This window comes from Ixodes scapularis, unplaced genomic scaffold (assembly GCF_016920785.2).
Source record: "Ixodes scapularis isolate PalLabHiFi unplaced genomic scaffold, ASM1692078v2 PGA_scaffold4__175_contigs__length_147842914, whole genome shotgun sequence".
NCBI classification, from domain to species: Eukaryota; Metazoa; Arthropoda; class Arachnida; order Ixodida; family Ixodidae; genus Ixodes; species Ixodes scapularis.
This window is the reverse complement of record NW_024609879.1, coordinates 101720723-101741256: the sequence shown is the minus strand read 5'-3', so window position 1 is coordinate 101741256 and position 20534 is coordinate 101720723. Positions and strand designations below refer to the sequence as shown.

The 20534-nt window shown below is 42.7% G+C and overlaps 1 protein-coding gene across 1 annotated transcript in view; it reads left to right on the top strand.

Moving 5' to 3' along the window:
• The first annotated feature begins 19806 nt into the window (after positions 1-19806).
• Positions 19807-20534, top strand: part of LOC8032582 (GDP-L-fucose synthase) — a 33229-nt gene continuing 32501 nt past the window's right edge. The window contains exon 1 of the mRNA XM_040209289.2: positions 19807-19884. The gene's annotated coding sequence lies outside the window, so the exon portion shown is untranslated. The remainder of the gene's footprint in view (positions 19885-20534) is intronic.

Below are 20534 nucleotides of genomic sequence, written 5' to 3'. Positions count from 1 at the left end.
CAAGGAAACCATGGCACTGTCACATCTGCTTTTGCTGGAGAGGAGGTAAGCTCTCAACTATCTTTCCTACACTCTAAGAAAAAAGCGTGCCAACTAGCACCTTTTAGGGTTCTTTCGCTTGTCCAATGGGCGGCACCCTTAAAGGTGCAGAAAAGAACCCACAAAAAGGGTTCTTTCTAATGAACCCTATTTCGGGGTTCTTTTCGGATCGTTTATTGGTTCTTCTTAATGAACCCTATTCTTGATTCTTATCAGAACGCTTCTGGGTTCTATTTAACGAACCCTATTTAGGGGTTCTTCTAGGATCCTTTTTTGGTTCTTCCTAATCAACCCTATTTCGGGTTCTTTCCCGAACCCTTTTTGGTGCTCTTGATGAACCCCATTTCGGGTTCTTTCTAGAACCGTTTCTGGTGCTCTTAATGAACCCTATTTCAGGTTCTTTCCAGAACCGTTTCTGGTGCTCTAAATAAACCCTATTTCAGGGTTCTTTTCGTATCCTTTATTGGTTCCTCTTATTGAACCCCATTTGGGTTCTCTCCAGAACCCTTTTTCGTGCTCTTAATGAACCTTATTTCGAGGTTCTTTACGGTTCCTTCTTTGGTTTTTCTTGGACCCTATTTCATGTTTTATTTGGAACCCTCCTTGGTTCTTTTAATAAATCCCGAGTTCTTTAGATTATGTTGGTGTTATTTTAGTAAACCATATTTTGTACTTCTAACCCTCTCTTATGACAAATGAGTTTTTTTTACATTCCTAGTTAGTTTTTAGTAAATCGTATTTCGTATTTCTTGCTTTACAAGGTGCATTTTTTTCTACCAACCAAAGTGTCTTTAGATTGTTCATTAATCGCTAGCACTGGGCCTTTTCGACAGGTTGACAAACATCAGTCTGGCCAGAGTCAACACACTTCATTCCTGTACGTAATTAACTAGGTGACAGACAGAACAGTAAACATCATGTCCAATCATATACTTTATTGGAGTAGCAAAAATTGATTCTTCTGTTCGCAGTAAAAAAAGCTAACAAAATTCGAAACAGTTTCAAGACGAGACGGGTATCACTGCCAGCAATGTGCACACAGCTTCTACTGTCGTTCTGATGTCGCTCACTGTCAGGACACCGTCCAAAAAGTTGTCAAATTCATTTTCCTGGAGATGGATGAGTGGCATCAGTGTCCGGACTTCCTACAACAAGAAAGCAAGAATATGAACACATGTATTTTCCTCTGTATTATTATGCTGCGAGTTGCTCATTCGCCGCGCTTTTAGATCAATTATAATTGTATAGGTTTCACTAAGCATTTTATTTCTCGTTTAGCCTTACGCTCTAAAACATACCCGCAGATATGATTTCCTTCAAAACATTTAGTGGGTCAATCAGTGCGATCTAGAGAGCGCGACCAGCGGATGACGAAGCGTCCCCTTCGAAGCCCCCTTCGCTACAACAATGTGTAAAAGCGAAAAATGGTACGCAGCATCAAGCGTTCCCTTTCCATCCAAGAAGTAGTAAAGGAAGAAGATCGGAAGTCAATGAATTACAACATATGTGCAGTACACACGTAAAACAATGCCCAACGTGCCACCGAATTTTCTCTGCTTTTAAAAATGCCCGTGCGTCCACTCGAGGGGCCGATCAATGCAATCTACGAAGAAAACTCGGCCAATGGAGAAGCTGAAAATATGTTTGACTTAAAAATGAAGTCTGTAACGTGACACTGAGCATGAAGTCAGTACGTGAACCGCCATGCTCAGTGACATCTCTCGCTTCATTCATATGTCTAAACATGCTTTGGCCTTTTTATTCGCCGAGCTCTCTTCGTGGATTGGTGTGATTGGCTTCTCGAGTGTTCTGCGGGAAGTAGATGCACAGGAATTTTAAGCATGTTTCTAGAAACGTTGGTTCTACCCATATTTAATCCTTCTTGCCCTACAGTCAGTAACAGGTTAAGAAAAAATCTACGAGCTGGAGAGGAGGAAGCGGACAGAAGCTTGTAGGGGAGAGGAGAAACCTTCTCTCCATTTCAAGCGTCCATCGGCTTTCTTCTTTTAGATTTTTCTTAACCTGTCATTGACTTTAGTCGCTTATATTTCCTCTATATTATTTTTAAAAAATAAAGCAAGGATATGTTTTATATTACTAGCTCGTATATTGAAGATATAACCCTGACAAGTTTGCATTACCATCTGTGACAATGCACTATACTCGGGGGTGACTTGGGCAACTTTTTTGGCAATGTGTAGTCGAAGTTAAAAACGCCCGCGCATCTTAAGCAATCAAGGCTATGCACACGCACTCTTCACTTCAGAAACGCCACAGAAGTTGTTTCTGAGTATAAGTTAACCCTGTCTTAAGCGAATGGCCCCGATAAGCGGTCATCAGTTCGTAATGATGTAGTAAGTTAACCCAGCATATTTATGGTGGACGAAGGTAAACCTCTGCGTCGTCGCAGTCTGAAACTTGTGCTAGATTACAAAAACACCAACTAAAGTATACCTTCAAGCAGCTCTTCGAGGTTCAGAGTGACGTTCTTTTCCTTTGAGGAGCACCTGTGTAGAAGCTGTAAATGCCTCAATCTTGGCTCCCATGTCCTCCGGATGTCTTTGCCGAACGGCAGTTTAACGTCTTGTAGTAACTGAAAAATAAACAACGATTGGACAGTGTTGCTGGTTTACAAAAGTACATTTATGCGCTATGAATTTGTACACAATGATTGTTTACACACACACACACACACACACACACACACACACACACATATATATATATATATATATATATATATATATATATATATATATATATATATATATATATATATTAACTAAATGACCACTTACTGTCACTATAGTGGAGTAGGGCTTGGCGTCAATTAAAATAATTTCGATTTACGTTTTCTTTTATATTGACTAGTTAATCAATTTATAGGTCGCGCTGATCTCGAGGAAAGATATTGTGTCCAGAAAAGGCCTAGAACAACCGATTTTTTCTTTGACAAGTTTTTACTACGTCTTATAAGGCTTAGTACATAACAACTTGTCATTGTGCCTCATACAGAAGTAAGGCATGGCTAACATTTAAAATAAAATATATGTACATATTTGTACAATAACAAGTTCAAATATCAACTTGCCGTTGTGCTCATACACAAGAAAAGCATGGAAAACATTTAAAATAAAATATTTGTACGTTATTATTTAAACTTCAAAACCACTCTAGATAATAATCGTATAAAACACTTAAGTAGCCATGAGACACAATTGTGTTATAAACACAAAAAAAGAATTAAATGAATATTCTTTTTACTTTTTTGTTTATAAGACTTTTCGTAACTCTAAATCCAACCAATATGCCTGTTAAACTCACTTGATTCAGAGTAAAACAATAGTTAATTAATCGGAATGTTAACTAATTGATTGCCTAGCCTTATTACGAGGTAAAATTATTTAATTTAGCACGTATCAAAAGCCCTTATCTCATTCACAGGCGATAAAACGGGTAGTAAGAAACTTTTGAAGTCCTGATGATCTGTAAAAATCTCGAAACTTTAAGACTAAATATAAAGAAGATAATATTGAGTTACCATTCCGGGAATCGTCATTGCCGGAAATTCCTCAAGGACTGTGAGGGCTCCAGCATCGCTGAGGATCCATTCTTGGCAAGACTGAAACGTCCGCATCATGCGGTCTTGTATCAAGTCGACGTTCAGGGGCGCTTTAGTTATCTCTTCGTTCATGAGCAAAACATGACGGCGAGCACTCACGGCGTCTTCACATTTGTGAGTATCAACGAATCCCTAAAACAAAAACAATTTGTTACGTTGATGCGCCGTTTACGCATGTAAGCTATTTACATAATAGTTGCAGCACTGAATATAGGACCAAATATAACAGTTATTTTTATCAAACATACATCCACATTTGTGCAAACACAAAATGCACAAAAAGTTCGTGCCTGTCGATTTCCGCACAACACTCCGAGAGCCAATCGTTGCAACCTGCGAAGTCCTCTCAGCGAATGACGACGCGGAACATACGTTTAGACCAAGAAATGCAATCTGCGCTGTTACATTAAGCAAAGCAAGCGGGACGTTTTGCATTCCCTGATGTCGCAGACAGCATCTTTGGGTCTAACCAAATGTTCGGCATCCTCATTAGTTGAGCGGTGCCGTAAATTGCAGTGATTGGCTCTCAGAGTGCCATGTCCCTGGCCGGTCAAAAAACAAAAACGTTTACAGCACCTATTCGCTCACGTTTATTGGGGCCATAAATACGGATACATTAGCTAATTAAAGCCCGGTAACATACGTTGTTACATTTACGAAGAGATATCATTGCTCATTTCATTCGCGCTGTAAATTCGAAGTTCTGTTCTTGAGATCTTTCTGGCGGAAAGCTTGAACTCAGCATTTTGTCATATTATATATAGTCAGTATTGTAGTAATGAAATCAGTGTTCGCTTCAAAAACGTTTTTTTCTTGTGTAGTTCAACATACAAGACTGTAAAATATTTTTTTTTTTGCAACGTGCTTGTTTGGACAACTCCAAGTTAAAATAGCATAAAAACAAATTTCAAACGACAAGTAGCTTAATTAATAAGAAGCCGCCCCCTGTCCTACTTATTCTGCCTATGCATCAAACAATTTCCGGCCATTTTGAGCACTACTGTACTTATAGCAATTTTCAAGATAAATTATAAATATTGCCTGATTAGAAGAAGTTTTACCTTGAAATGATGAACAGGCCGATTGCAGTTCGTTTTCAAAAAGCCACCAGCAGACGTCTCCAATCGTTCATGTGCTCATGTCCGCTGACATGTTGCAAGTGATGGCTAAGAGGAAAGGGAGGAAGGTACTTCCTTCTAGAGCTTCAAACCCAAAGGGAGAGGAGGTCAAACATTGTTCCGATCCGCCACTCGTACGAGCGAGTGTGGCACTCCCTCGAGCAACGAAACTAGATCCTACCCAAGAAAGGGTAAAAGCACAGGCGAGCTGGTGAAGAACTTCCATCGTAAACCGGAGACACGGAAAAATAAAAAAACGGACAAAACAACAACAACTAGATCCTGTTGGCTCCAGTGACCTTCAGCGACCCATTCCTGTTCACCGCTAAGCTGACAGCGCGGTGGAAGCTACGTGCTTGCCGGACCAATTAGTCGCCTGGTTTTTATCACCTGACACCTTTCTCTGCGGTTGTGATCACATGGTGCAAGGCAGAAGGTTCACTGGTCAAACGAGCATGACGTTCCCAACGAACTGTCAGCCTAGTGGTGAGCAGATTAGCCCCCGAAACGTCGCTTTTGAACACATTACGGCTTATCTTCTGGGGTGCCGTTGAGCTGCCTGAACCATGGTTCGCTGGCGAAGATAATATGCAGATGTCATCGCTTTTCCGTCCTTGTCTGCCAGGAAACACGGCGATCACGTCACCAAGCATGTCCGTCAGCCGCCGGTAAAATTGTTGGCAGTTCACTCTCTTGCCAAAAATAAACACAAAAATAAACAAGAGCGAAATTCTCGATTCGGCGTGACACCTTCCGGCAACGGAAACAATCAACACACTGTGTTGAGCAACGCGTGTTGGCCTATTTGGTGGCTGAGCGACTTTTGTGCCGGCAGTACGACAACGCACCTAGATTCGATGATTCAGTGTCCGGTCAGTGACGTGTTTTTTATAGGAATTTATCAAAATAGAGGGCTTGGAAACAAGATTGAATGATAATCGAGCCTATTTTGGAACTCGAAGGAGAAGTGATAATAAATCAATCAGAGAGAGCGAATTGATGTCGCTGACAAAGAATTTTTCTTCCAATCGGAGCCACCTCCGAACCGTCGATTGCCATTTCTGAACAAATATTCGCTCAGTTAAGCGCCACGTCACGGAAATGCTGGGCGTGCAGGCGGCGCTTATCCCTTTTACACTAGAAATGGGAATCGAAAACATAGAACCAGCCCAAAAACCGGAAAAATGGCCCGGACAAAATTTTTCGAATAGAAAACTCTGACAAAATGGTTCAAATAAATTTTTTTCGTATTTTTTCTCGCTCCTTATTTTTATTAGCTTTAATTGGTACAATCCCAACATATAAAAAGATAAATATTCGTATAATGCAATACATTTTTTTGTGAAATAAACATTTCATTACACAAAGAAACTAGTTGTAAATGTGTGCTACGTTTGGCTTCACTCAAAACGTCTTGTTGTAGCTCTTTTCAAAAGAGCTAGAAGAGGGAACTCCTTTAAAGTGAAACATCAAGTTCACAAAATGTAACTGTACGGCATCAATTTAAAGCTTCGAGCGGGAGATCGGAAAGAGTTGTATCAAACAGTAAAATAGATTGTTGGGCTAGTTGGTTGATCGGCATAATGAAAAAGAATGCAAAATAAACGGTACAAAGTCGAAGAAAAACACGCACGAGACAGGTGCCTGCCCTGTGTGTGTGTTTCTCCAACATTGTCGCGTCTATATTGAGCTTCTTTTTTTTTTTTATAGTCTCTACAAAAGTTGCATTATAAGAGCATTGAATGTACTTAACAGAACTTCAGAGTAGCACCTTATTAAAAGATGAGTGTCTAAAAATCACTTGGGACCATTCTCTCCAGGATTGCACTTGGGACCATTTTGTCCGGGGCCGTTTCGTCCAGGGCCATTTCGTCCGAGGCCATTTGTTCTGCATCCTATCATGCCATATTGCTCGCGAAAACTACGAGAACAGCAACGACCACGTTTCTGTGTTGTTGTTTTTTCCTCATGCCATCCCATTCTCCTAACTCTTGGTGGGCGACCTCAAAGTAGCGAGCGGGGTTCAACGGCGGACGGAGCACTCATTTCTTACACTGCACATAAATTTGAACGCACAGCATATCGAAGTTTAGTTTTGCTTCACTCAAAACGCACTTATAGAATATGCCTATGGGATTATTTCGGGGTATCCTTCTAGACATAACTGCTCCTTGAAATCGAAAAACCACCATTTACAGACTGATTTATTTTTGAAGATAAAGATGACTGCAACACATCACTTGAACCTTCCGCGCAGCAGGATTTTTGATGCCCCTCGCGGATGGGTCCCAACTCTATTTTTGCGGCTCGACGCGTGCCGCGAAACAATCAGAGGCGCCGTATTGGGAGACGGGTGGTGTCATGACTCATGACCACAAGCTAGAACAACTGCATTCTATACTAAAACCAAAAAACGTTCCTCTGTTCTATTTTTTTTTCATTCACACGTGCAGTTATACGTATATTGTTTAAACACGAAATCAAGTTAAAAAATAGCTTTTGTTACACAAAAAACACGACGTCGCTTAATCACCGTATCACTCATTCATCGCAACATGCACTTTTTTGTGTGTGTTGCTCATTCATCGAAGTTGTGCACCTTTGAAAATTTGTATGCATTTTTTGGGGGTTGGGGGAAATAAACTACACAATCGATTTCCGGAGGTACAGATTTCTTCAAATAAACTTTAATTCAATGACCCGTTTGGTTTATACAAATGAGTACCTAAGAGTAGCTTTATACTAACATTTCTTACTAAATAAAACACGGCGAGCAGTTACGCTTGCAAACGAACGCCAGTGTTCAAACCGCTGAAGCAGGTGGCCCGGGAGTCAAAGGCATCGAAGCCTGTTTCATCTGTGGTCCGAGGCGAAGATTATCTCGGTGTGGTAAACAACACAACGCGACTTGGTAAATAACTACGACATTCCACCTCTCTAAGCTTTCAAGGACTTGACAGCTCGCACGGGCAGCTTTGCTTCCACAGAATGGCGCACCCAATTTCTCGCGTGCAAAGCCTTTCGAGCCTGGTCATTGTGTCCCTCTATCCGGTAGAAGACTTAAGTGACCTCCTTTTTCCAAAGATCGCTTTATCTCTTTCCTGGCTGCAACAAGAACCGTTTTCGCTCTCTCCAGGCCGGAAACTAGCTCTGCATTTCTTTTTTTACTTTGCGAGGGGTGCTTTTGGTTGAGAAAGCACGCTTCTAAAGGATCTTCCCCGAAATCGGTTCTTGTTTAGCGAAAAGAACCCTTTTTTGCTCATTTGGCTCCTTTTTTTCTGAGAGTGTAGCATAGGTTGCAGAATATAACCTAGCACTTTTATGAATTCCCTTGCTCACAATCTTCCTAAGCAAATGTTTAGGTAACATTGGTGCACATATGCAATTGTGAATGTATCCATCTTATTAGTTTTTCATTTTCTTTTTTTTAATGGCAGCGAACCATGCGGTACATTACAAACTAGCACCTTTCTTGCACAACAGATAGAGCCATGTTCCATGCTTGTACCTAGTTTAGCCTTCATCTAGATCAGAGTTTAGCAAAGTTATGCTGTTGGAGGTGAGGTTTAGGAGGCACCTGGGTCTCAGGGGAGCCAATACGGTGGTGATGGCACTGCTTCACATGTTTGGCTACAACTTCGACAAGCAAGCTTTCTATTCACTGCATGGCGCACTTTTCTAGAAAGGTACAAAAGATCCAGTGGCTGTCTTTCCTGGCCCACTGATGGTTGGGAATATCATGGCCAAAAGTAGTTTCCTCGAAGATTTCTAACCATCTAAAGCAAAATGTTTTGGCCCAGATGTACATGGGAGGTGAAGTCATCACACAAGTAGAATATGGGCTGCTGTTGACTGATTTTGACTTTTTTGCAATGAGCAAGTCAAAGCAACGTTTACGTCTCTATGTGGAACCAGACTTCTGGCTAGCATTGCCGAAATTTAACTAATCGCAGAGATAATGCAGGTGTCCCTGTTGCGCTGATGATCTTGCATATTTTTCAGTGCTGGGAAAGCAAGATTTACTGCCACTTGTCTAAGTTGCGTTCTGCACAAGTATAATCAGGCCTGCAGGGGATGGGGGCATTACATATTACACATAGATAAGTAACTATAGCAAATCACACTAGACCAGCTCGCTGGTAGGTAGTGATATGTTAACTGTGATGATTTAGAAAAGACTATTACACATGGTTCCTGCATTACATTGCATTGATTTTGTTTGCTAACACAGGAGCAAGACATCCCGGCAATGCCGTGCGTCGTGTACTCTGGCAATGACGCCGAGGGGGCTGACTTTTTGTACCTCGCTGTCGATAGGCAGCGGTTCCTGTCCGTGAAGAATGCAGAGGATGGCATCGCTGCCATCATGGTGGCTTACTGGCTTTTTAATATAAAGTGTTCGAAAAAAGGCAGCAAAGACAGTTGCTGTACTAGAACGGTTGTTTTTCGGCCTCAGCAGCACTACTCCGAGGCCAGTTGGGACGAAATTCCTGAACAAGGTCGCAAGAGAGTAAAATCAGTGAGGCCGACAAACAACCGTTCTAGTACCAAAGGGATGCTGAACCGAGATTTGGATAGCACGAAACCAGGCAGGAGCACTAGGTGGGATGCTGCAAACCTTAAAACATAACTCATAGGACGGTATCTTGTACGGGTGGCAGTACTTTTTGGAAAATATGAGCATGATTGAACAAAGCTTGCGACATCTCTATTCTCCTCTTCCCTTCTTTTTCGAAAATATGGCCATCCAGTTGAGATACTTCTGCATGAGTGATGTCTTGGGGTTTGTAGCATCCCGCTGTGTGCTTCTGATGCCTTGTTTTGTGCAGCCAAATTTCAGTACAGCACCCATTTAACTTTTCAGAGGGGCACTACCCAGAAAGAAGAATTTCTGCAAAACCAAGTTGATTTTGAAAAATGTCATATTCAAATCCACCAACATCTAGAGAGTATTCCCAGAAATTTTCACTAGTTTACACTGCATAGTTAATTTTTTATAAATTATTTTCGGTCCACCGATGCTAAAGAAAAGGTACGGGTTGGAGCACTTAGAACGCATTTTTCTCTAATCCACTTTTTAGCATAAATTTCCCTTTCGGAAAACTATCGTTTTGTTATTACATAACTTGGAATCATTTTTATAAGTTTTTCTGGGGTGAAATTTTAAGGGGAAGATAGCTATGAGCTTGAATTTTTTATTTTTGTCATTTTTCATGCTCAAGAACTAGAATTTTGGACATAGAATGGAGATCTAAAAAAACAGCATTTGTGTTTAGTGGCGTTTTTTCATGAAATATGGTATAATATAGAAAAATAGCTCCATAGCTATCTGCTTTGAACTGTTCTAAAGCAATATAACACATGAAAACGACAAATTTATAAGTAATTTCAAAACGATAGTTTTCCTACGCAGACACTCCCACTTCCATCTTTGAACGTTAGCAATTCTTATTGTACTTTACCGAGGTTAATAAAATTTGGCGCAAATGTTCTCAACATCAATAGAAACAAGCCCTGAAAATGTCATTTAAATCAGAGAAGTGGTTAAAAAATGCACTTTTTTGGGTAGTGTCCACCCTTAACTTTCTAACTCTAAACTAAAATAAATGTACCATACTTACCAGACTATAGTGCATATACTATACATGTCTAAATGTTGATATTTTACACCGTACGGTCTATCTACAGGTGTGGAATCTACAACTTTTGTTTCAAGATTGTTCATTATTACGAAACTGGTTAGGCCAGATTGCCATATTTTGGATATTTTATGCTGAGATAAAGTAATCGAGACAGTCTCTTACCGTCAGTCTGTTTCCCAGGCTTTCGATACCTCGCATCTGACATGGTGTTTGCTTGGAAGCCCGCACGCAACCAACTTGGGTCAAGCTTAATCTTGAGGAGCTCTGCGATTGGCTGACCAGCGGATCATGGAAAGCCCTCTGATATTCATCCGCAGATATCCCTTTTGTGGAGTTCTCCAGCCTGAAGTTTTCCCTGAGGACTATACACCGAGTGCGGACAATTTAAGAAAATACTTTTTCTTTTTAGCCGAAATTTTTTACACCGGATTGTGGACTCTAGTCTGGAAAATATGGTAGCTTGTTTTAATGTTTTAAGCCCTAAACTGAAAGAAGTGTAGCTTGATTTTTATGCAACTTTAGGGTCTTAAATGAAAGTCGCATGTGCTATGGAACAAAAAGTATACGCTCGAACCGGAAGGCATCTAAATTGTTTTTTTGTTCTAGTCATTTTATCAAGAAACATTCTCATGTACTGAGGTAATCTGTATTGATTTTTTTTTTGCTAGCATCTTAAGCCTACGGTGTGATATTTAAAAAAATATATATATTTGGTTATTTGTATGGAGGACATACCTGGTTATTTTGTTGTGCTCACATAATAGTTCAATAAATGATTATTCATTTAGTTTGGCTTTTATTGACTCAAACCCCCAATGTTTTCTCGATTTTTACTAGCATCTAGGCCTATATAGGCTGTGATATTTGATAGAATGCCACAAGTATTGTATTTTGATATGTCTGTGGAGGACATACCTCATTATTTTTTTTTGTGGTCACATAATAGCTCAATAAATAGTTATTTAGTTTTCCTTTCAGTTTTTTTTTTCTCATTTTATAACAACTTTTATTTACTTGCAGCTCAATCACATGCTGTTTGTATGCAGCTGATGCCACTCGCCATGCCCTGGGCGAAAGTGTAAAGGCACTACGGCATACCAAGTATGACGACTCGTAACCACTTCATATGCAAGGCAAATGACCGACGAGCCAGAGTAGGATGCAAGGACCAAGTATCGGGATTGAACAAGCTAAGCTCCTCGTTGTTTATGTTTATACCATACACTTTCTCACATTGCATAGTTTGCATAAGCAAGTGCTTATTATGCATGTGATGCATATCGCACTTCAGTGTTGGTAGTTTGACAGTCGGACACTTTTAATGACACATTGAGAGTGGTGGCAGACTTCTTCTTTAAAATGATGGTTGAGAATGTCTCCCACTGATCTATTCTAGTATACGAGTATTAAGACCATCGAGCAATTAATAGATTCCGAAGCTTTAGGCATGGAACAAATTCTGTGATATATTTTTTTTTATTTTCCTTCCAAATTTTGTGGGAAGTAAAACTTAAATCACGCAAGATTTTTCTGTAACTTCTGTTTGCACACAAGTTAAGCTTCACATTGAAATATTACCTTTTCTGCCATGCACATCTTGCCTTCATTATCGGACGATGCATCTATGCACAGCTGCTTCAAGTAGCATGTGTGCCGATGCATTGCACACATATCAAATAATGAATCCAGTTTCTGTAACGAGGTCCTATGCTGGTACTTTACTTTTGCATCTCCTTATTTCTTCACTTAATTGGTCTGCATACTTCGTGGTTTTCTGGTTGCCATACCTGGTATACTGAACCCGCTTTGACAAGTGCTGAGATACCGGTGTGATTCATTCTCATCGGAACAGATTCTTGTAAAATAAAACTTCTGTTTTATGCAAATTATCTTTTTACAGTTGAGTTATAGTTGTCCTGGCAGACACTTTATACAGGCAAGATGGCAGCTAAAAGTGGCCTTATTGTTTAAAAGCCATGAATTAGCTTTCTAGTTACTGGTTTGATGGCACCCGAACATATTGTGAAAATGGAGGCAGTCACCTTCTTAGACCAGCTTATTTTTCGTGAAATGAGCACTAACCTAAGAAAAAACGATTGAGAAAGATTTGTGCACACAAAACGGTTTGTGGGATACAATGCTTTCTGGACCGCTACAATACCGCTGCCTTTGGTGAAATGATATTTTCTCCTTTTTTTTTTTTTGGTCTGTGTGCTCATTTCAAGATTTATTAAAAATTGACTGGTTTGAGGAGGTGATTGTCTTCAATTCGCAACAACTGTCGAACCAGCAATTGAAAAAGTTAATCAACTAATTTTAGATAATAGTCCACTTTTGGTGCCAGCCTGCCTGTACAAAGTTTGGCTTGGCTAAGTGCTCACTGTAACGAGATCATCTATGTAAATAAGATAAGTTTTGTTTTACAAGAGCCTATTTCGATTAGAATGAATCGTCCTCGAGCACGCATTAAAATCAGCATCAGCACCCTTGGATTGGGGTGCATTGCACCGTGCACCCTATGCTACTCCACACCCCTATGGGGTGCTTTGGCACAGGGGTGCTCGTTTGCACCCTCAAAGGGTGCTCGTCCTGGGACAAGTGGTTTACACCCCTAAGGGGTGTACAAAAGTTTAGTGTGCGCTCCTCTACCTCCTTTTCCTCTTGTCCTACTACCAGATCGCATAATCTAGAACAGTGCGTATGGCTATGTATGTATATATATATATATATATATATATATATATATATATGCATTCCTTAAGAATAAAAAAAAGACTCTTGTGCTGTTATTATCTAGGGAGTTACAAGAACAACAAGAAAAGTAACGCAAGGGGCACCACAAGAAAGCGTAATAAGTCAGTTTCTTTTTAACCTGGCAGTGGCGTCCCTCCCCTCTGCACTTCCTCCAGTTAAACATTCGCTCACCCCGCGAAAACAAACATCGCGATCTTTCTTGATGACATCACGATCTGGACAGTTGGCCACAGTAGCTAGGCACACATGACAGGTCAGATCCTCCAGTTCGTCCTGGACAAAACGGCGGCAGAAATTGCGCGTCCGGGACTGACGCTGTTTGCATCAAAGACTCATCTGCTCTGCAGCAACTCCAGCCAGCGGCAAACTGTCAAAATACCGTTAAATGGCACGGAGATCAAAATAGGCAGATCACACGTCCTCTTGTGACTGTTTATTGACGACCTTGTGACGTGGCGAGCGGCCGTGAAACGGCTCTTGGCGCAATGACGCCAGCTATTAGGTGTCCTCCGCAGTTTCCGGGCACATAGCCAACGAAGCCTTCCACCAGATGGTGTTCTCAAGCTCTACGGAGGTCTGCTACTGTCGAAACTGCTCTATGCGCTTCCCCTAGTTAACATCCGGCGGCACCAACTAGAAGCGCTTGAAAGATTTCACCGTATGGCATTATGACTCTGCCGGGGCCTCCCACAATACGCTAGAAACATGGCAATAATAACGGACGCCCCAGAATACCCAGTTTCACTTCGTCGAGAAAAGGCTACAATGCACTCCATAATTCAAATTGATACAGCCCCATCAGCTCAATATGTTATTTTCAACCTGCTCCCACGACCATGCTCACACCTCGGTCAACTCACAGCACAATTCGAACACGACATCGGGGGCCCAGGGGTTCACAACCCCATACCCCCACCGCACTTCGTGCGTTCCTCACTAGACGTGCGCGATTCATTACCATACCTTCTCGAGAAAAAAGACATGCACCCGGTAGTTGCACGCTCTGCCTTGGCTATGACTCCTGAAATGGAATATGCTGGACACGTCGAAGTCTACACTGATGGGTCTGTAGACAAGAACAAAGGCTCTCCGACTGCTGCTCGCGTGATTCCGGCCCTCGCAACAAAGAAAGTTGTTCTTGTGAATATTGATACTTAATCTACGACAGCAGAAATCGTCGCTATTCAACTGGCGCTAGAGGCTCTTACAAGCAGGACCTGCGGTTGGAACAGCCGTGGTTCTTCGCCGACATCGAAAGCGCCTCTCTGATAGCCCAGGAAACCTCACAATTAGCGACAAGTCTAGAAGACGACGGTTGGAAAATTGTGTTTTAATAGGTTCCTTCGCACTGCGGAATCGTCGGAAATGAACTGTTGGAAACCTTAGCCACAAGGGCTCACATGCTACTAACCAATTGCTACACATGACCTCCGACGTTTTCATGAAGCGTATCTTTTGACCGAGCGGAACATCCGGAAGCGCCACCCAGACCCCGAAACAGCTCTGGGACAAAATACAATACCAGTGCTAGACTCTCGCCTAACCCGAAGAGACTCGATGCTGTAACATCGGCTGCGTACCAACAGTGCCTTCACCCAGAAGAACCTACATCGCTTCGGGAGGAGTGATCGCAGAAGGGGTCCGAACTGCGCTGTGTGCGGAGATCAGGAAGATGACTTGGACAATATATTCTGGCACTGTCCAGAGTACAGCAATGCTCGAAAGACATTGATGACATGTATCCAAGCCTACGGCTCCCAAGTATCCACCACTCGGGAATTACTGTTTCCTATAGGTAGCAGGCAACGGGCACATATGATTTCCAGAGCAGTGCTAGATTTCCCCCACGAACCAGGCCTGGCAGACCACCCATTCGCGATGGATGGATGGATGGATGGATGAATACGGCTGAGCCCTTTGGATCGGGCGGTAGCTTACGCCATCTAGCCATTTTGTTTTACCATTTAAGCTTAGAATATTTAAATGTGAAATCTATATTCCCTCCGCAGTGCAAAGAAATTGAGGCTATGAAACCCCCTTGCCATCAGTGAATAAGAAAATACCTAGTTTTCTCTCGATTTCTGCTACCATTCACTTAATCTTTGCTTGGTAATCTCTACAGTCTTGAAATCCACTCTCCCTTCGCTGTCTCTAAAACCCAATGACTTTATTAAATCTATGTTGTCTTCGGTAGGCATAGGGTGAAACCCTTTACAGTAGAGTATCAAGTGCTCAGCCGTCTCGTCCTCCTCTCCACAAGCAGTGCACACTGTATTCATTTCCTGGTACTTCACTCTGTATGTTCTGGTTCGCAGAACACCCGTCCTTGCCTCAAACAGCAATGAGCTTCCCCTAGAATTGTCATAAATGCTTTCTTTGGCAATAACTGTTTTGTTTAATCTATAGCTTTCCAGAGCCGTCTTTGTCTGCATTCCCTCTAGCCACCGATCTCTTTCTGTGGCCTTAACTTTCTTCTTAACTGAGACTTGCTCTTCCGTATCTTCGCTATAGCCCAAAAACTTTCCTCTTAATTTCCTAGTGCGCTGTCTCCACTTTGTGTCTACACTCCTCATGTATAAATAGCTGAAAACCTTTCGTGCTATTGCTCCCCATCCATTTGCCTCAACCTATCCTCAAATTCTATCTTGCTCACCGCTTCCCTGCTCTCAAATGACGCCCATCCCATGTCTCCTTGTACTCCCTGGTTTGGCGTTTTGCAATGTGCCCCCAAAGTCAGTCTACCTACTCCGCGCTGTTTTATTTCTAGTCTCGCATGCACTTCGGATTTCATGGATAGCACCGCGTTTCCAAAAGTCAAGCCAGGCACCATGACCCCTTTCCAAATCTCTCTCACCACCTCATACCTGTTGTAATTCCAAAGTGCTCTATTTTTCATTACAGCTGCATTTCTGTTGCCCTTACCTATTATATACTTTTCATGCTCTCTGGGATATTTTGCACTATCACATATCCATACTCCTAGATACTTGTATTTACTAGCTCTCTCAACTGCAATATTCTGTATCTTCAGCCTCTCAACTTCATCCGCGGATCCAGCAAAACCGACGCCACCAAGCGGGAAAACCGGGAACCTGCCGGTCCAGGTCGCTCCGCGCCCCTCCGCGTCTCCGGTGGCTATCGCGGACACGTGTTGTCGGCACGGTGGCGAACAATGTATATTGACGAAGGTCCGAAAATTTCTTAAGTTTGCCTGAGTGTTCATTAGTGTGGTGAAGCCTCAGTAGATTGTTTCCTTCCATCACGTGTTTGAAAGCCCGTTTACTCCACAACACACGTTCGCGTGCTTTCGATTTCTTGGATGGGGAGGAATCACGGGAATACGTTTTGATTTCTTGTCTGTCTTGAATCACATTCAAAGTGACGACTAGTTGGTAACTGATGAGTGGTTTCTTTATAAGGATGTAGAACAGTGGACTGAGGTCGACAGACGAGGCATTTCACTGGAGGGAACACCAATGTTGCAGTCGAGTGAATGGGAAGGTTCGACAGCTGCTTTTCTTGAATTTGGTTGTATTCGGTTAGCTTCAAGTTTGAGCCACCCACGCCGGTCGGTGCGTTAGCTATTCATCTTGGCTGTTTTTCACCGAAAAAGCCTATGGACCTCACTGAAAAAGTTTGGCTGATTTCGCAAATACTTGATTCAAGAAAACCTGCTCGCTGCAAGTGATGAATGAGGGAAATTATCTGTTTTCAAAAGGTGGGGAACGAGTCTCGCAACGTTAGAAGCTGTCACGGCATTTTGATCTATCGCGCCTACAATATTTATATTATACCCCCATCGAAGCCAGCAGCAATATACGTCTACATTCCTCAGGTTGACCGGCCACAAAAAATACTAATTTTCTCCGTTCAGGATTCGAAGCAAAATTCAATGCCAGAGAGGTTCTGCGTGAATCTCCAATGAAGACTCTGATCAGTTTGTCTCCGTGCTGCCGGCTAGAACCATTTGGCTAAGTTTAAGTAGTATCTCTCTGTCTGTCAAATATACTTTTGTTCAGAAGTTCGCCTAATAGCTAGTGAACTAAGCTCATATTTCAACGCGAAGCATATACTAATATCGCTTAAGTGAGACCCCTCCCCCCCCCCCCCACACACACACACATAGTACGTAATATAATACATAACCCGCTCGTCAAAATGACTTCTCGGTTGCTACTAAAACCTGAATTGAAATACGAGTATCAGCTACTTAGTGGGACGCCGGCGGGTTAGCATGGTCCTTGGCTCAAGAAGCGCTCGCTTAATTTTCGTAATTTTCCTGCAGCCTGTGTTGTTGACCGAGCAGACGACTGGAGTTGTTTCTAAAACGCGGATACGCACAAAAGCTCGTTTTCGCGGACAGATAAGTCGCATGGTCGAGGCATGCGAGTTAGCTGCAAATTACTCTCGGTGGAACAACTCTGTAGTCATCGCCACTTTCCTTAGATGGTCAAAAATGATTAGTATATTACCGTCTCTGTGGAGCCCATAGTTTTGGTTTTGAACAAAATCTCCGAAACGAAAGTTTGATATGAAAAGAAAAACAACCACCAGGAAAACAAAACTATGTTTTGCAAGTTTATATGCACCGACTACACTTAACCATATCAGTTCAAACACCTATAAAATTGGGCATTAAAGAAAATAAAATTTGTTAAGTTGAACGCGCCATCTGTTCAGGCGGGCCGGGCCGAGCCAACGCGACCTGGACTCAGCCGCCATGTTTGTTTGGTGGTGGCGCCCCCTACAGGTCGCTGGAGTCGCGAATAACTTTACACACTACTTTCAGGATTGTGCGGCCTACCTAACGTATACAGCAACCATATGAAGCTGCAAGCTGGTAAGATGCCGTTGCTAACCACTCAGAGGGAAGCCACTGTTCGAGGCGCCGCTGCTTCACGGCGGTGCGCACATGCAGAAAAAGCATTCTGACTAACCCTCCTCCCCTTCCTTACCCACATCTTTCCTTCCCCCTCCCTCCTGCCCATGCAGGGGAATAATATTACGCATGGGCAATAAACCCCCTTTCCCGGTTTACACATCACATTTCCCTTAGCACTGCTGCGCGACCGCGGTGTTGCTTCATCTTTCATCTCGTTCCCGCGAGCTCGCGGAAGTGGTTTGACAAAGCTGCGGCAACTATACGCAAGCCTTGACAACGTAGTACGAAAAACGCGTTGACACTGTGTATAGACGCCGTTCGCCAGCTGTGTATGGGGGCCGTCATTACCGAGGCTCATTTTTTTCCTTTCCTTCTGTTCGCTTAACTTTATCTCTATCGTCGTACGACTAGTTGTTGACCTTCTAGATATCACAGTGTTATTGTCCCCAAGACGTTCCTTGTGTAGATTTGTCACTGCCCATTTCGTTGACTGGGCATCTCGGTGAGACAGCGCAAAAGTTTGGATCGTGGAAAAGTCGTCTAAAACTCCCATATGTACTTCTGCTATTTTCTTTCTCATTTTTTTTCTCTGGTTAGCGAAGCCACGTGTACAGCTAGCAACAACATCTGTTTTTTTTTTTTTTTTTAAAGTTTAGCATTCGCTTTTATTATAAGCAACGAGGTGCTCAAAATACCAGCCTGATTTACTGGGCCCTTTTTGCGGACGAGATCTGACGAGCGAGACTGACGAACGCGCAACACGATCACACCTGGTCGCCCATCCTCGTACAACTGGACGGAAGAAGGTAAGTTATTCGTTTTAGTTACGTGGCATTATTCGTTTGGCCGGAAATGTTTGTTCATTTTCGTGTTAAGCGGACTTGATTTTTTTTTTATCGGTGCACACTTTAATTGCGCTGTTTGTAAGCTACCACCGGTTATCACTATGCCGTGGACTTTCCGGTTTTAACCGAGAAACCTAAATAAACATCCGTTGGTGCCAGAAACACAAACTCCGCTAAAACCGTAAAACACCGATAAACATCCATTGGTGTCAAAAATACAAGATCAGTTAAAACCGAAAAACCCCGATTTGACAATAATTTGGTAAAAACCTGAGACTGCAGTGGAAGTTACGTCCTCGTTGGACCAGTTATCCTCCTCTCTTTCGCCACGTCATCATGCTCCCGGTTACACCCACCAAAGACTTCTGTAGTGGCGGTCACCCGCCCATTCCCATGCGTCTGGGTGAAGCCAGGTTAACCATTGGCGGCCATCTTGCTCAGGGAAAAAAGGGGCAGCGCTGGAAAGGGCGCTAGCAGTGCTCTGTTGCTTTTGGGGTTGCGTATTACAAAGAAAACAAAACAACGATTTTTATTTTATTTAAAGGACTCGAAGGCTGCTCAGACACGTTGGATTCTCTTTTCTCGGATATCTTATTACCCGAGAATATCCTATTATCACGAATAATCAACCCCAGAGGAATGAATACGTAGCATACCTCTCACAATCGCGAAAATTCGTGCCCGTGAACTATCCCCAAAACTGGCACTTCAAGAAATTTCAGAAATATCAAGCTAGCGAAAATAAAGTCGTTTATATTACTTTTTTTTTCAAGTGCACGGCTGCTTTAAGCACACCATCTTGAGTTTAAGATGCAACTAACTAAAATACAATGCAAGCGTTCACAGTCGCTACGATACTCGCGGCTTTCCGCAGGTACGTTGGAAATGCAGGAACCACAGTCGAAATACTACCCGGTCCAAGTCTTCTCGTTTGACCGCTTGTGTCAAAGCAGTCGTCTTCGAAGTGCACCGAACACAGAACGTCAGTATTCTTAAACGACCAATCATCTCCCAGTCGAACAGAACGCTCTCATGCAGCACGCCGAGTGTTGTCTTCGGAAAACCTGCGACGCGCAAACATGTTTAAAGCTTTATTTTACCGTTAAAATGCACGTAATCATCAAGCTTTCTCCCGTAAGCCTGCTCACATGCAGTAGTAAGCTATAGCCAGCTAACGAGATTCGTAGCAACGTGCCGACCATCGCCTTCGCGAACAACTGCAGTTGTTTTAAAAAGACTTGCCTCCAATGAAACACCGCACATCACAACAATTCAAGGCAAAAATCAGATCAGTCGTACGCCGCAGGCCGCGTCGATCCGTTTTCTGCCCCGAGTAAGATGGCGACAGCCGGTGTTTTCGGCGTCAGCTATACGGGGCGCCACCTACACTCTAGGAGTCTTAATATAACCTCCCCGGGGGGATACGCACGCGCGAAGAGCCGGGTCAGGTGATAAAAGGGAGGCGGCTGATTGGCCTGGCGGGAATGTAGCTCCCACCCTATAGTCTCAACTTAAATACTGAGCCAAAGAATTTAGTGCCCATAATAAGTGGCGCACGTTCTTTCCACCAGCCAGCAGCCGCCGGTGTGCGCGAGCACACGCAACAAAAATGACGTCACAGACCTCCATTCG